Source organism: Paroedura picta, chromosome 1 (genome assembly GCF_049243985.1).
Source record: "Paroedura picta isolate Pp20150507F chromosome 1, Ppicta_v3.0, whole genome shotgun sequence".
Taxonomy (NCBI): domain Eukaryota; kingdom Metazoa; phylum Chordata; class Lepidosauria; order Squamata; family Gekkonidae; genus Paroedura; species Paroedura picta.
The window spans coordinates 203043340-203057763 of NC_135369.1; the positions used below are offsets into that span (position 1 = coordinate 203043340).

Sequence of the window (14424 nt, forward strand, 5' to 3'; positions counted from 1 at the left end):
CTTGGGCCAAAACAGTTGGCTCTCTCTCGCCTTTGCAACACAGTACGGTTGAACTACCAGATCCCAGCATGCAAGTTTTGGGGAAAATTTTTAAGCTACGTTCAATAGCTAGAAGTTAACATTGGCTATTTTTGAATGTCTGCCACTTTTCCTCTTCCCAAGCTATAAACTGCTTGATATATTGTCACCCACGCCACCATAAGAATTTTCTGCTTATACCAGCATTTCCTGTTTCACTGCCAGGCTGTCGTTGTCTTTTTTTTTTTTTTTAAGAAAGAAGAAGCAGCCCAAAAAATAAAATAAAAGACTTCTGCCTAAAAGTCTTATAGCCTTTTAGCTTTCAATCTCTAAAGAGGCAAGCAAATATAGTGCCAAAATCTTATATGTAAACGTCTATTTGTACCGCAAACTAGAAAAAATTAAGTAAGTCTGCATCAAGTAGGCAAAAATCACCAAACTCCGGCTCACTGACTTCGGCCATACCATGCGATCGAGAGCTCAATGGAGAGAGGAATTATGCTAGGAACGGTCAGGGGTAAAAGGAAACCACGCCGACAAAGAACACAACGGTTAGATATGATCAAAGTGGACATGGGCCAGAACATTACACAACTAAAAGAAGCAGTGCAAGATTGAAAAATGTGGCAACAGTTGAGCCATAGGATTGCCAAGAGTCAGACTCGACTGAATGGCTATCTTTCATCATCACCTCTTAGGAAACTTTTACTTGATGCAGAGCCACTTTGAGAGAGAGACAGCGAGATAAGCAAAAGGTTGTATTTCCAGAACTGTGCTCTGGCCAAATATAACTACCATCTATATACTAGATCTAAACTCCTGAAGTACTAGTAATTTCATATGGTTAAGATCTAGAATGCAACGCAATAAATGAACTTTTGTTTTATCCCTAGTTCCAAGTTTATCAAGCAGCACAGTAAGCAATACAATACTAGAGGGAAAGCTCTAATTTAAGTGTCCCCAAATGCAGTTACCTGAATTTCTGAACTGCCCTTTTCTTAAAGTCGAAATGTCTTCGGCTTATTAGCAAATCATCCAACAAGTCCCTACCACAGTTAAAAGGATTCTTCCAAGCCTGCCTTCTATATTGCTCCATACCGGATGCAGTCTAGTAGAGACCTGGACAAATCTTCTTAAGTTCTAGGAACCAATTAAAAAATTTCAGAAGACAGACTGATTTTTTAACCTTTAAGGCTGTATATAATTTTCTAATTATTGCAACAAAAAAACTTTAAGCACTTCACAGTTTCTCAGTCAGTCAGTTTATTGTTATGGTCCATGACCAATACAAACCCAGGTTTGTCAAAATCACTGCTGAAAGTATTAAGCACCACCAGGAAATTTCTGGGAGCCATGGTGACCAGGCACCTGGGATTCATCCAGCCTCGGTCTAGTATTCAACACACGTTGTGTTGAAATGGTTAAGAGTTGTCTCCTCTAATCTGAAGAATGGGGTTTGATGCTCCACTCCTCCACATGCAGCCAGCTGGGTGACCTTGGGCCAGTCACAGTTCTCTCAGAGCTTTTTCAGCCTCACCTGCCTCACAGGGTGTCTGTTGTGGGGAGAGGAAGGGAAGGCGATTGTAAGCCTCTTTGAGACTCCTTTGGATAGTAAAAAGAAACAAATTCTTCTTCTGGTGTCACAGTATTATAATTCACAGGCAAAATGCAATTCTGCAGGCAAAAACCATACATGCCAAGTATTTTTTTTTCAGACTTCACATGTGCAATATTGCCATACCTGTAGCTCTGTCTTGCCATGGACACAGATTTTGCTAACGGCAACAATTCCACTGCAGATTGTTTAATATCTAATGCAGCCATACATCTCCCCAATAAGTATTGCTGAAAAAAACATTTATTTTGTTCTGGCAATTTCCATTTCCTCTACAATTTCTTCATCTGAAAGAAATTCAGTATCCCCTTTTGAGGATCCCTCCCCATCATAGTGGGTGCTATCCCTGGAAGGGCTATAATAAGCACTTTTTTGGGGCTGCTTTTGTTCTCTAGGATCTCTCCTGGCAATTCCATTGCTCACTATCTAGACTGGAGCTTAGTGATGGAAATCTACTGCACACACACCCCTCCATATCCTTGTGGGGCCCAGGGCTCCTTTTGCCTTCTAACTCAGCTCTGACATTTTTGTAAAAAGTCATCAGAAGTATCTTTTTGCCCAGAGGCGCTTACTGTGTCTCCCTCCTCCAAACAACTCTCAGCAGGGTCATTTTGTCTTCCCGCGGTTCCTACAGTACCAAAATGGCCGCTGTCTTTTTTGGCACGCTTTCTAGAGGGTTCTCTTGCCACCCGCTCTCTTCTCCGTCTATTCACAGACAACTGGAAAGCCTCCTCATTGGTCAGGGAAGGGAGGACACACCCACCGCCTTTCAGTCTCCACTAGTAATATTGGGGCTTCTAATTGGAGTATCATTGGGGCTTCCCCCTGGGGTTCTACCATCACCCCAGATTTACATCAGGTGGGCAGAGCTGGGTATAGAGGAACAGCGGAATGGAAGAAAATGAGCATATTGTGGGTTATTGTGACCACCATCTATCTTGTTTTATCTGGTTTATGTGTTATGCTGTGTTTTATATATTGTATTTTATGGGGGTTTATATTTTATTATGTTTGTGAGCTGCCATGAGCCAGCTTGTCTGGGAGTGGCAGGACAGAAGTTGAATGATATAAATAAATTAAATAAATTCCATCTCTAACAGGAGAATGTCTTCCAAATTGTGGCTCTGCTTGCCTGGAGAGTCCACCACCTCCACAAGGCTTCTAATGAACATCTTTCTCTGTTATGAAGTTTGTCTCTAAATGGCTTTTCTCTCCTTGTTTTTTTCTCCTGCTGCCTTGGATCACTGAATATAGTCTCCTGACAGTCTTTAAATATTAGAATAAAGACAGAGTAGAAATTAGAATTAAAACAGTATAGAAAAATTCAAGGAAGGGCTGCCTACTGCCTGTCTCCCTGGACTCAAACAGGAAGAAAAATTTGAACAAGTCCTGCCTCCCTGATAGAATGGTGGAAATCACCCAGAGGATGTCCTCGCCCCCTCAGAGGAAGAACAATTACCCAAAGCAATTATATAAGACATCCAATACATCTAATACAACACAGTGGAGCTTACAAAATTAGAATAGAACACAATCTAAGCAGTGAGATCAGGTTCCCCTCTCCCCTTAGGGTCTGGGCCAGTATTAGATTGGCCTGACTCGACAGGTCCCCAGTGACAACATCCCAATTTCCATCGGCCATCTTGGCCCACCCACTGGGTTTGTGTGGGATATAAATCAAATGGTATTTCTCCATAGTATGGGTTGAGTCTTAGAAAGTTTTTAATGGGGGTTTTATTCTTATTGTATGGATTGTATACCAAAATTGTAAACTGCCGCAAGCCAGCTCTGGGAGCAGCGGTCATGCAAATGAATGAATGAATGAATGAATGAATGAATGAATGAATGAATGAATGAATGAATGAATGAATGAATGAATGAATGAATGAATGAATGAATGAATGAATGATGCGGAGAGTGACACTACCAAGGCAGCAAAAGCAAGATGCTATTTAGAATAATCATAGCAGATTCAGAGAGAGAGGCTACTAAGGCAGTAAAAACAAGATGCTACTTAGAATAATCATAGCAGATGCAGAGAGAGAGGCTGCTAAGGCAGTAAAAAACAAGATGCTACTTAGAATAATCATAGCAGTAGACTATAATCCTATTCCATTACAGAGGCACCCTTCTGGACTATTTCCGGCTGTTTATAGCTCTAGTCCCTTTTTAGAAATGTCTTCCTGACCAGTTCTATTTTGCATATGCTGTTGGAAGCCAGATGTGTCGGAGACTTCCTGGCTTTCTCAGGCTGGTGGTTCTGTAAGGCCGGAACCGCCCCAAGGAAGAAGGGTGAATAGGTGGCTGTTGATCGGGCACTGCTTTTCTTCGGCTATTCCAGATACACCAGCCACCGTTCTACTGTGGAAAAGAAGAAGAAGAAGAAGAAGAAGAAGAGTTGGTTCTTATATGCCGCTTTTCCCTACCCGAAGGAGGCTCAAAGCGGCTTACAGTCGCCTTCCCAAAACAAGAACTGTAGGGATCCTCTGCCAGGCGTCAGTGACCTCTGCTTCTACTAGTACTGCTCTTCTCTAGTGTAGACATGCTTCCAATATTGTCCCTGACAGCGAGCTCGTGGTGTGTAAAGTGCCATCCAGACAAAGCTGACTTGAGGCAACCCCTCAAAGAGTTTTGGAGGCAAGAGACGTTCAGAGGTGGTTTGCCATAGCCTGCCTCTGCGCTGCAACCCTGGACTTCCTTGGTGGTCTCCCCATCAGGTACTCCAAGAACTCAGCTGGCTCCCAGTTGAATTCCGGATTAAGCTTAAGGCCTTAAAGGCAGGGGTAGTCAACCTGTGGTCCTCCAGATGTTCATGGACTACAATTCCCATGAGCCCCTGCCAGCAAACCTCAACAAGGGCCAGGGCCTTTTCAGGCCTGGCACCCACCTGGTAGAATGAGCTCCCCAAAGAGATCAGGGCCCTGCCTGAACTTCCACAATTCTGCAAGGGCTGCAAAAGGGAGCTCCTCCACCAAGTATTAGCTTGAGGCTGACTGAATCAAAGCATCTACAGGTCCCCCCCTCAGACTAAGAGGTCAAACCTACCTAGGGATTGTCAATGTTATTGTTTGTTGAATGCTCTTCTAGTTGGTATGTTATGGTTATCTGTTATATTGATATTGTTCTATGTAAATGTTCTACAATGTTTTATGTAAGCCACCCAGAGCTGTAGGGAAGGGCGGTATAAAAATCTAAATAAATGCAATAAAATAAATAAAAAGAATCCAAGGACCAAATACGGGTGACGCTGCTTGGTTTCTGAGAGCTGATGAGACCAGCTTGAGCCTGGGCCATCCAGATGATGGCTAGCAAAATCTTTCATTGACCAGAAAGATTCAGTTCAGCAGAATTAGTACTGGGGGCTGTTTGTTTGTTCGTTACAACAGTCCAGCATTAACTTGCCGGGGGGGGAAAAGGCATTACAGAAATCTTCTAACAGCATTTTAACTGTAACGTCACTCCCTCCCTCAAGGGACAGAGAGCAATGAAATAGAACTTCTATACGCCCCTTCTCTATAATTTCGCTTATTTCAACATTGACAATCAAGCCCAACCTCTGGGCTGCAAAAGTTTACAGGACAGCCAACGAGCACTTTTCTGTTCTTTTTATTACTGAAACATGAATCAGCTTTGCCAGAAAGGGGAAACTGTATGGAATCATTGAGAAATGTGTGTGTTTTAAAAAAGGTTACCAGGTTGGCAGCCCACTCATGTCCTTGTGCCACGCTGGGGCTGGCACTGCGACTGCTGCAGCTTTTCCAGTGAAACAGTACAACTCCAAATCATTCAAGATTTTTAAAAGCAAGGCTTCCCAGCGAGTATCATTTGTGCAATACAGCCGTTCTCAGCTTTTTAGCCATTGAGAAACCCCTGAAATACTCTTCAGCATTTGAGAAACCCAAGAAGTGGCAGAATCATGCAGAACATGGTTGGGACGTATAGCTGTGTACATGCCCACTGAGGCCCCCTCCCACCCCCTCCAGGCCCACCACTGGCCATGGGGGGGTCAACATGACCATATATGGTCATATCACGATATATATTTAACACATTTAAAAAATATCTTTGAAATTAATTGACTGCCACCCATTCAGGAAACCCTTCCAGAGCCATCAAGAAACTCCAGGGTTTCATAAAACCTTGGCATAGGATAAGGTCCCTTTTGACCATTCTGTTTTTCTCCTTGCTGTCAAAACAGACAAGTTATTTACAGTAAAATCAGAGTCCAGTAGCACCTTTAAGACCAACAAAGATTTATTCAAGGCGTTAGCTTTCGAGTGCAAGCACTCTTCGTCAGACGAAGAGTGCTTGCACTCGAAAGCTCATGCCTTGAATAAATCTTTGTTGGTCTTAAAGGTGCTACTGGACTCTTGATTTTATTGTGCTACTTCAGACCTACATGGCTACTCATTTAAGTTCTTTACAGCAGTGGTCCCCAACCCCCGGTCCGGGGACAGGTGCCGGTCCGCGACTCCTCCTTGTCCTCATTCCTGGCTGCTGCCCTGCCACTCTGCCGCCAGCTCACCTTTGGTGCTCTCTGGCGGCCACCATGGCTGGGGCTCCCCCTTGGTGTGGCACTGTGCAGCTGCTGCAGGCAGCGCCCCCCAGCAGATGGCGGGAAAGCAAGTGAAGCAGGGACTCAGGCGGCAGCGACATCCCTCGGCAAAAGACTACCCCCCGTCCGGGCCTCAGTAAAATTGTCAAGTGATAAAAAGGTTGGGGACCACTGCTTTACAGAACACTGCATGAAAGCACTCAAGGGGGAGTCAAAGCAGCTGACAGAAAATACAGTACAATTTTAAGCACATTAAGTAAAATGCATCTAAAAGCAAACAAAATAATGTACAAAACACCATCGACGCCAGGGCATAGACTGCAAGCCAAAGGTGAAGAGGCCCTGGGCTGTTCCTCTTTGGCCTATTTCCAGGTTTTTAAAAGCTGGAGCAGCGTAAAAGAGAAAATGAGAATGAGAGAGACTGACTCAGTTGAATATTTCAAATTGGCAAGCATCTTCCCACAATTATCCCCCCCCCCCCCATGTACACTCTGAAAGCACTCATGGCCACACCCTGGCTCCGAATACCTGGCAGCAGCCTGGCAGTCCTGGGATAACTTTATGACTGAACAATTAGCACGGTGGAAGACAGTAACAATCTGTACAGCCCTTTTCAATTTACAAAATGCCTCCTGGCAACCTTATCGACCCAATCTCTGGGTCCTGGTGAAGGAGACCAGCCACGGGGGAAGAAAATGCTTCTACCTTCCCAAGTTGGGAAAGGATTTGGAACTTGCCTCTCTCTTTCAAACCAACAGAACTCACAATAGCTCTCAACAGTCCCTTTTTTAGCAGTAAATCCTTCAAGAAAAATGCAGCTGCGTTTATTTTTTCACAAATTGCATCAGGGGCTCTGTTGTATCCACTGGCTGATCAGGAGATCAGGGCCCTGATGGAACTCAAACGGTTCTGCGGGGCCTGCAAAAGGGAGCTCCTCCGCCAGGCATTTCGTTGAGGTCAACCAGCACCACCGCTTCCAACTGGCCCCCCTCAGCCTCCCTCCTACAACCATCACTACAGCCTCACCCACCCCACTGGGCCATCAGTAAGCTTCAACTTATTGTTCTCCCCAATGTTCTATTGTTCATAATGTTACAGTTATTATTGTGTTACTATATCCTGAGTTATTTGTACATCTGTTTGATGTAAACTGCCTTGAGCCTTCAGGAAGAGCAGTCTATAAATGCAATAAATAAATAAGTACCATAAAGCAGGGGGTGGGAATGAAGAAATTTGTAATTCCACAGAAATGTCCATTTACATCCCTGTTTGGTTTTTCCACTTTCATTCACAGTCATCACATATTACAAGAGCCAACCTGGTGCAGTGACTAGGAGTGCGGACTTCTAATCTGGCGAGCCGGGTTTGATTCCATGCTCCCCACATTCAACCAGCTGGGTGACCTTGGGCTCGCCACGGCACTGCTAGAGCTGTTCTGACCGAGCAGTAATGTCAGGGCTCTCTCAGGCTCACCTCCCTCACAGGGTGTCTGTTGTGAGGAGAGGAAGGGAAGGCGATTGTAAGCCACTTTGGACTCCTTTGGGTAGAGAAAAGCAGCATATAAGAGCCAATTCTTCTTCATGTATATGTTTAAAGCCTTTCTAATCTTCTAATCTTCTATTATAGATACCTCCCAAGACAAGCAATTAATGACACTTTCTTCATTTCTCATGAAATATAACTTGTAATACTGCAAAATATTTGCAACTTCCAATATGCTACATAATATGTTAATATGTCTTGCTTCAGATTTTTGTATTGGTTTTTACTTGCAATCCTAATCCTATTACACTGTTTATTGCCTATCCAGTTTTATTGCATAGACCCAAAAGCTTTGCATGGGTTAAAGGTGTCACTGAATTAAACTTCATTTCAATGTTATTTACTCAGTTTAAGATAAGAATCAGGAAAAAGGTTTTGAGTATGAGCTGATATTCATGAATCAAAACCCTCTGCATGACAAAAGGAAATGCTTAGACCTTTCTAATTTTTTTTTACTTTTGAGAAACCCCTGAAACATTCTTCAGCTTCAAGAAAACCCAGAAGTGGTACAATCGTATAGAATATGGTTGGGACACATAACTGTGTACATGCCCACCCAGGGCCCCTCCCCTTCACACACCCTCCAGGACCAACATTGGGCATTGGAGGGGTCAAAATTACCACATAAGGTCATTTCACCTGATAAAAATTGACTCCCACCTATTTGCAAAACCCTTCCAGAGCCATCAAGAAACCCCAGGGTTACATGAAACCCTGGTTGGGTAAGCCTGTCCTAGATATTTATCTATCCTGAAAATGACAGCAAATGCTGGTTAAATAATAGTATGGCCAGTTATCTTGCTTTACAGATATGCATGAGTGTCAATGGGACCCAACTGCCACAATGTTAATCTTTAACTGCTCCTAGCGGAGCGGATAAAATAATCCGTTAAGGGCCCCGAGGGCGGGCCCTGTCCGTGATGAGGAAGGGTGCCGATAGGCCCCTTGCCCCGGACTGACGAATCGGGAGGCGCTTCGCGACTCCCGATCCGCCCCCCTTCCTGCTTGCTCACGGCCATCCAGCCACCGCCATTACCTGCCTTGGATCCGGCAGGGAAGGTCGCCGCCTCGCTGCGCCGCCACAGCTTTGCCTCCTCGCTGTGGCCTCGCCTACAGCCACAACACGGGGCCGGGTAGGCCGCCCCGCAGGGGGGGGGGACGAGCCACCCCACGCCCTCACCGGCCCCGCCGACTCCTGAGCCCCGCTCACGTGCCGCCCCACGCCCGCACTGGCCCCGCCGACTCCCAAGCCCCACTAGCGCCCGCTGCATTCAGAGTGCAGCGGGCTTATTTACTAGTTAAAGATAATTCTCAATCCCCAATCTTCCAACTGTTTTCTACCATTTCAAATTAACTGCACCTTGATTTTGACACTTTGCCATGAAACACTGGCAGTTCATATAAGCACTTTTCTTTTAAATTCACAACTGTAGAGAAAATAATTGCCTGAATTATGAAGAAATTATCAAGGATGCAAAATGGTCACATCTTTTAAATCCCAAGAAAATAATGCTTTAACTACGCGTAACGTATTATATAAAGAAAACAGAAAAGGTGTTCAAATAATATCAACTAAATACAAAATATTACATAATAAAGCTTATACTAGTCACTATGCAATTACCCAAATGGGAAAGATTATAATCCCTTCAAATGCTGTTATATAATTTATCTATATCTAGGATTACATATGCTCTCAGGCTTTGAAATAATATAAAGTCAGAAAATTTGAGACTAAATTAAAGGACTGTGACGTCTCATAAGGGCTACGACATATTAGGGATGAAAGTTTTTACAATTTCCAAAACCACCCGTTCTTTCCAGCTGCATGAATTGGGATCTGTATGGTTTCTTCGATAATCTAAATATTCTAGTGTCTTTATAAAATCACCTGATACAATTTGATAAATTTGACTTAATTCTGGAAATTTTGCTCAGGCTTGTCCATATCAATCTCAGAAACAGACTTGAAATATTCAGGTTAGGGAACACTTCCCCCCGCCCGCCAAAAAGTTGGGAATTTGAGCTGGTTAAAGTCATAAATATTGCCAAACTGGAATTTTTTAATACTGACTCCACCAGTATTGAATCATTTCAAACAAGGTTTTAGAGTAGTAGCAAAACATACTAGAAGATTTCATTTGAGATACAAAGAAACCCAGGGTAAAACTAAAGCAAATGGATGTGAAAGGATATCCCCAGTATTAAAATTAAAATGTATTATAATGCAGACTGGTGGTAAATACCCCACCTATCTTTTATGAAGATACCGTTAAAAACATTTTTATAAAACAAGAAATCTGACAAGAAACTATACAGGAGACAATCAAGTTTGGGATTCCCCACCTCCCTCCCCACCATCAACTGTAACAGAATTTGACCTCAAGCAAGGATTTAATCAGGGACCCCTTAAAAAATAGCAAAAATTCAGACTAGACACATTCATGGGTACTTCGAAAAGAGGCCGTGTCATTTAATTCGCCATGCTGTGATTACAGCATTATCTGTTCCACTTAATATTTCTGGTAAGGGCTTGGAGGAGGCACTAGTCTCATGGCTTAAGTGCCACTCAGCACTCAACACCCACTCAGGGTGGCTGTCCCACCCCCCAGTACCTCCTCCTCCAACCAGCTTGCCTGTCTGTCCAGTGGACAGCCAATTGCCTTCCATTCGCCATCTCTGACCACCCCCTCCTCCTTCCACTTCCCTCCGAGGCTCAGAGGCTGCAGATCCCTGCCATGTGAGAGCTGTCCCTGCCAGTGAGTTCCCTTCTCGGGGGCCTCCAGTCTGCAGCCTTTCCAGGTCCTGAGGAGGGAGAGGCCATCTACAGAGTTCTTCCACCCCACCCCAAATCTAGCGCCCGTTGTATTCCTGAATGCAATGGGCTTTGCCCCTAGGTTTTAAATATTTGCAGGTAAAGGGTTTTTATTTTTCATTTGTTTGTTGTTTGTACCCATTATGTAAGGGGGAGATTTGAAGAGGACTTGCAAATGTGCATCTAATAAGTAGAAATGCCATCTATTTTCTCTGATACAAGATTATCTGTTGGTCCATGGATGTCAGTCCCAGGTGAGACTGGGGAATCCCCTGGAATTATAGCTCATCTCCAGATTGAAGAGATCAGTTCCCCTGGAAGAAATGGCTGCTCTGGAGATGTGGACTCGATAGCACTATACTCCACTGAAGCCCTGCCCCATCCCAAATCCCACCCACTTCCGGCTCCACCCCCAAAGTCTCCAGGTATTTCTCAACCCAGGGCTGGCAATCCTAACTCAAGAGTATGAATTAAAGTGGGGGAAATTATGCTAAATGGAGAATGAATGCACAGTGCAAGACTGAGAATAAGACTTGGAAATTTCCATTCACATGTTTCCCCTTTTCTGTCAACCTCTCATATAAAAGAACGTAATGACAATATCACATCAGTGGCATTTATCCCCCAAGGATACTAGTGTGTGAGTATATAAATCAATAAGAGCGCACCTGTTGGCATTGCAGATCCCACTATTCTAAATACATCACGAACTACAATGTTATGGTTAAGTCACACTGAGCAAATGCTCTTTGGCACTAGAAGCCACCCCCAAAACTCAGGAGCCAAATTATTTTTTTGGCCTCGAGAGTTTTGGATTCTAATGACCGGATTTTCTGATTTTCTGATTATTGCTATCACAGAACCTAATCTTAACCTCTTCAAAGTTTGTCTTGATTTTATTGAAGCTGTGACAAAAAAATGTTGCCGAATATAAATATAGGGATAACCCTGGTTGTCATCAACACAACCCTAGCTTTTTTCAGACCATCTTTATTGGTTTTAAAACTCTTCTTCACTGAATATTGAAGCCAGCATAGAAAGGAACTGGTTAAGAAATGAATTGACACAGTACCATTGAATGGTGTAAACAGGCTTTCTCAACCAGTGTTTTCTGGTTTCTCAACCATACATTTTCTCGCCCTCTGATCTTCAAAATATACTTGAGAACAGACTTTCTCAACCAGAGTTTCATGAAACCCTGGGGTTTCTTGATGGCCCTGGAAGAGTTTCCTGAATGAGTTAATTAATTTTATTTTATTTTTTTAATTTGTTAAAACATTTATTGGGTAATATGACCCCCCTCCCAAAATGGCCAATGACAGACCTATGAGGGGTGGGAAGAGGGGGGCCCTGGGTGGGTGAGTACACAGGTTTGCTTCCCCAACTATATTCTACACGATCGCACCACTTCTGGGGTTTCTCGAAGCCTGAAGTATATTGCTGGGGGTTCAAATGGTTAAAAATTTGAGAAAGGCTGGTATCAACTACATCAATTACATTGGTTGCCAGTTGAATTCCGGATCAGGCTAAAGGTTCTGGTAATTACCTTTAAGGCCATACACGGTAAAGGCCCAGTGTACCTGAGGGACCACTTCCCTGCCTATGCCCCTCAAAGAGCTTTACGCTCCACCAAGAGCAACCAGCTAATGACCCCTGGCCCAAAAGCAGTTCGCCTGGCCTCGACCAGGGCCAGAGCCTTTTCTGTCCTGGCCTCCACCTGGCAGAATGAGCTCCCAGAGGAGATCAGGGCCCTGACGGAGCTAAAACAGTTCCATAGGGCCTGACAAAGGGAGCTCTTCCACCAGGCATTTGGTTGAGACCGAGCGCCCAGTGACATCTACAGGGCCCCTGCTCCCTCCCTCCCAAAAATCCACTTGTGTGTTCTGCTCTGGACCTGTTCGAATTGTTATATAGCCTGCTATAACAATTAGTTTTAACATTAACATTATTGTTGTTATGAAAAACTAAGTTTCATGTACCGTTTTCTACGTTTTATGAAAACCGCCCTGAGCCTCATGGGAGGGCGGTATATAAATACAAAAATAAATGAATAAAATTAAGTTAAGCGTGCATATAAATTGCAAACAAGAATGATTCAAGTATCGGTCTGAAGCAGCAGGACAAATTTTAAGTCCACTGGCACATTTAAGACCAATAAAGTTTTCTTCAAGGTATGAGCTTCCGGGTGTATGCACACTTCTTCTGATAAAGGTGCTCCTGGACTCAAAATCTGTTCTACAAGAAAGAACTCTAGCCATGTTTATTTCGGTCATATAACACAAAATGCTGACAACAGCCAACTATTTTTTGCTAAGTTCCTTATTACAGCCCCATGCAGTTCCTTATTACAGCCCCATTAGATCCCCGACACAGCTTTGTGTGTGGTTAAGGAGACCTTTTCCTTTTTCATCAGCAAGAAATCTGCTTGGATGGGGTTTTTTTTGTTTTTCTGCTGAGAACTGCTGGGGGATGAACAATAAAAGATCTGTGATACCCAACTTCGAACCCCTGCTCTGCCACAGAAGCTTGCTGGGTGATCTGGGGCTGATGGCATGCTCTCCGCATAACCATAACCTACCGTGCAGGGTTGTAAAGATAAAAATGGGGAAGATAAAAGATAAAGATAAAAATTGGGATCCTGCTGGGGATGAAGGTGGCGTACAAATAACTGAAATAAAATCACTGCTGAAAATACCAGGCACCACATGAAATTTCCACTCACCTTGGAGATTCGCCACAATTAAAAAATGCTACATTTTATGTAAAGTAGTAAAAATAAAAAGAAGTTTGACAGGAAAAGCAGCATTGGATACATCTCAATTTTCCCCCATAGCCTCAAGATTTCCAGAAATTTTGCATTTCTTTTTAGTACAGTCAGTGCTGACTCAAGAAATGTAGAATTCATGTTAAAAGGAGTTATATCAGGCTTGCTCAACCAGGGTTTCCTGGAGTTTCTTGACGGCCCTGGAAAGGTTTCCTGAATGAGTGGGAGTTTAATGTTCATGTATTTCTTTTAATTTGTTAAAAAACTTATCGTGATATGACCATATATGGTAATGTCAAGTCCCCCCCCCTCCAAATGGCCAATGATAGGCCAAGAGGGGTTAAGAAGGGGAGGGGCCCCCGGTAGACATATACACACCTATGCTACCCAACCATATTCTGCACAGTCACACCACTTCTGGGGTTTCTTGAAAACTGAAGAATATTTTAGGGGTTTCTCAATGGTAAAAAAGTTGAGATAGGCAGAGTTATATACTACTAGAAACTAAGCCCGCTATAAAAAAAATACAGCAGGCGCTAGCAGGCAGTGGGTGGGTGCAGGAGGGCTCCCCCCCGGGAGGGAGGGAGGGAAGGAAGGAGGGAAGGTAGGCAGGCAGGCATAGAGAAAGGGAGAGTCCCCCCCCCTCGGGTTCCAGCCGTTCCCTGCAGCCCGGGCAGTGTGGTCGCCGGCTGTTTGAGCTGGCAGCCGCGCTACCCGGGCGGCAGGGAAGGGCACTCCCCCCCGCCAAGTCTTCGTGCCTCCCGATTGGGCCCTTCGCTTGTCAGTCCGGGGCCAGGGGCCAATCATTTTTCCCCCACCCCAGACAGCGCCCACCCCCCAGCCTTTACTATTTTATTTATACCGCTCTGCGGAGTGGTTACAGATAATACATGAGATTTTTGCCACCTTTTGGAAATTGGTGCAAAGCAGAACAGTGTTATGGTTCCGTGCAACTTACTCCGAGTCTAAGTGAATTCCGCATCAAATTAGCATGCCTAAGACTAATTTTGTCTTCCACTGCTACCATTACCCCAGTTCAAAAAATGGAACCACAAGTATTCCAGTCTGCAACAGTGCATTAAAGAAACTGGGGGATTTCTATTGATTGCACCATA

At 44.0% G+C, this 14424-nt stretch overlaps 1 protein-coding gene across 7 annotated transcripts in view; it reads right to left on the reverse strand.

Moving 5' to 3' along the window:
* CD2AP (CD2 associated protein) overlaps positions 1-14424 on the reverse strand; it is a 101563-nt gene that overhangs the window by 75268 nt on the left and 11871 nt on the right. The gene's annotated exons all lie outside the window — the stretch shown is intronic.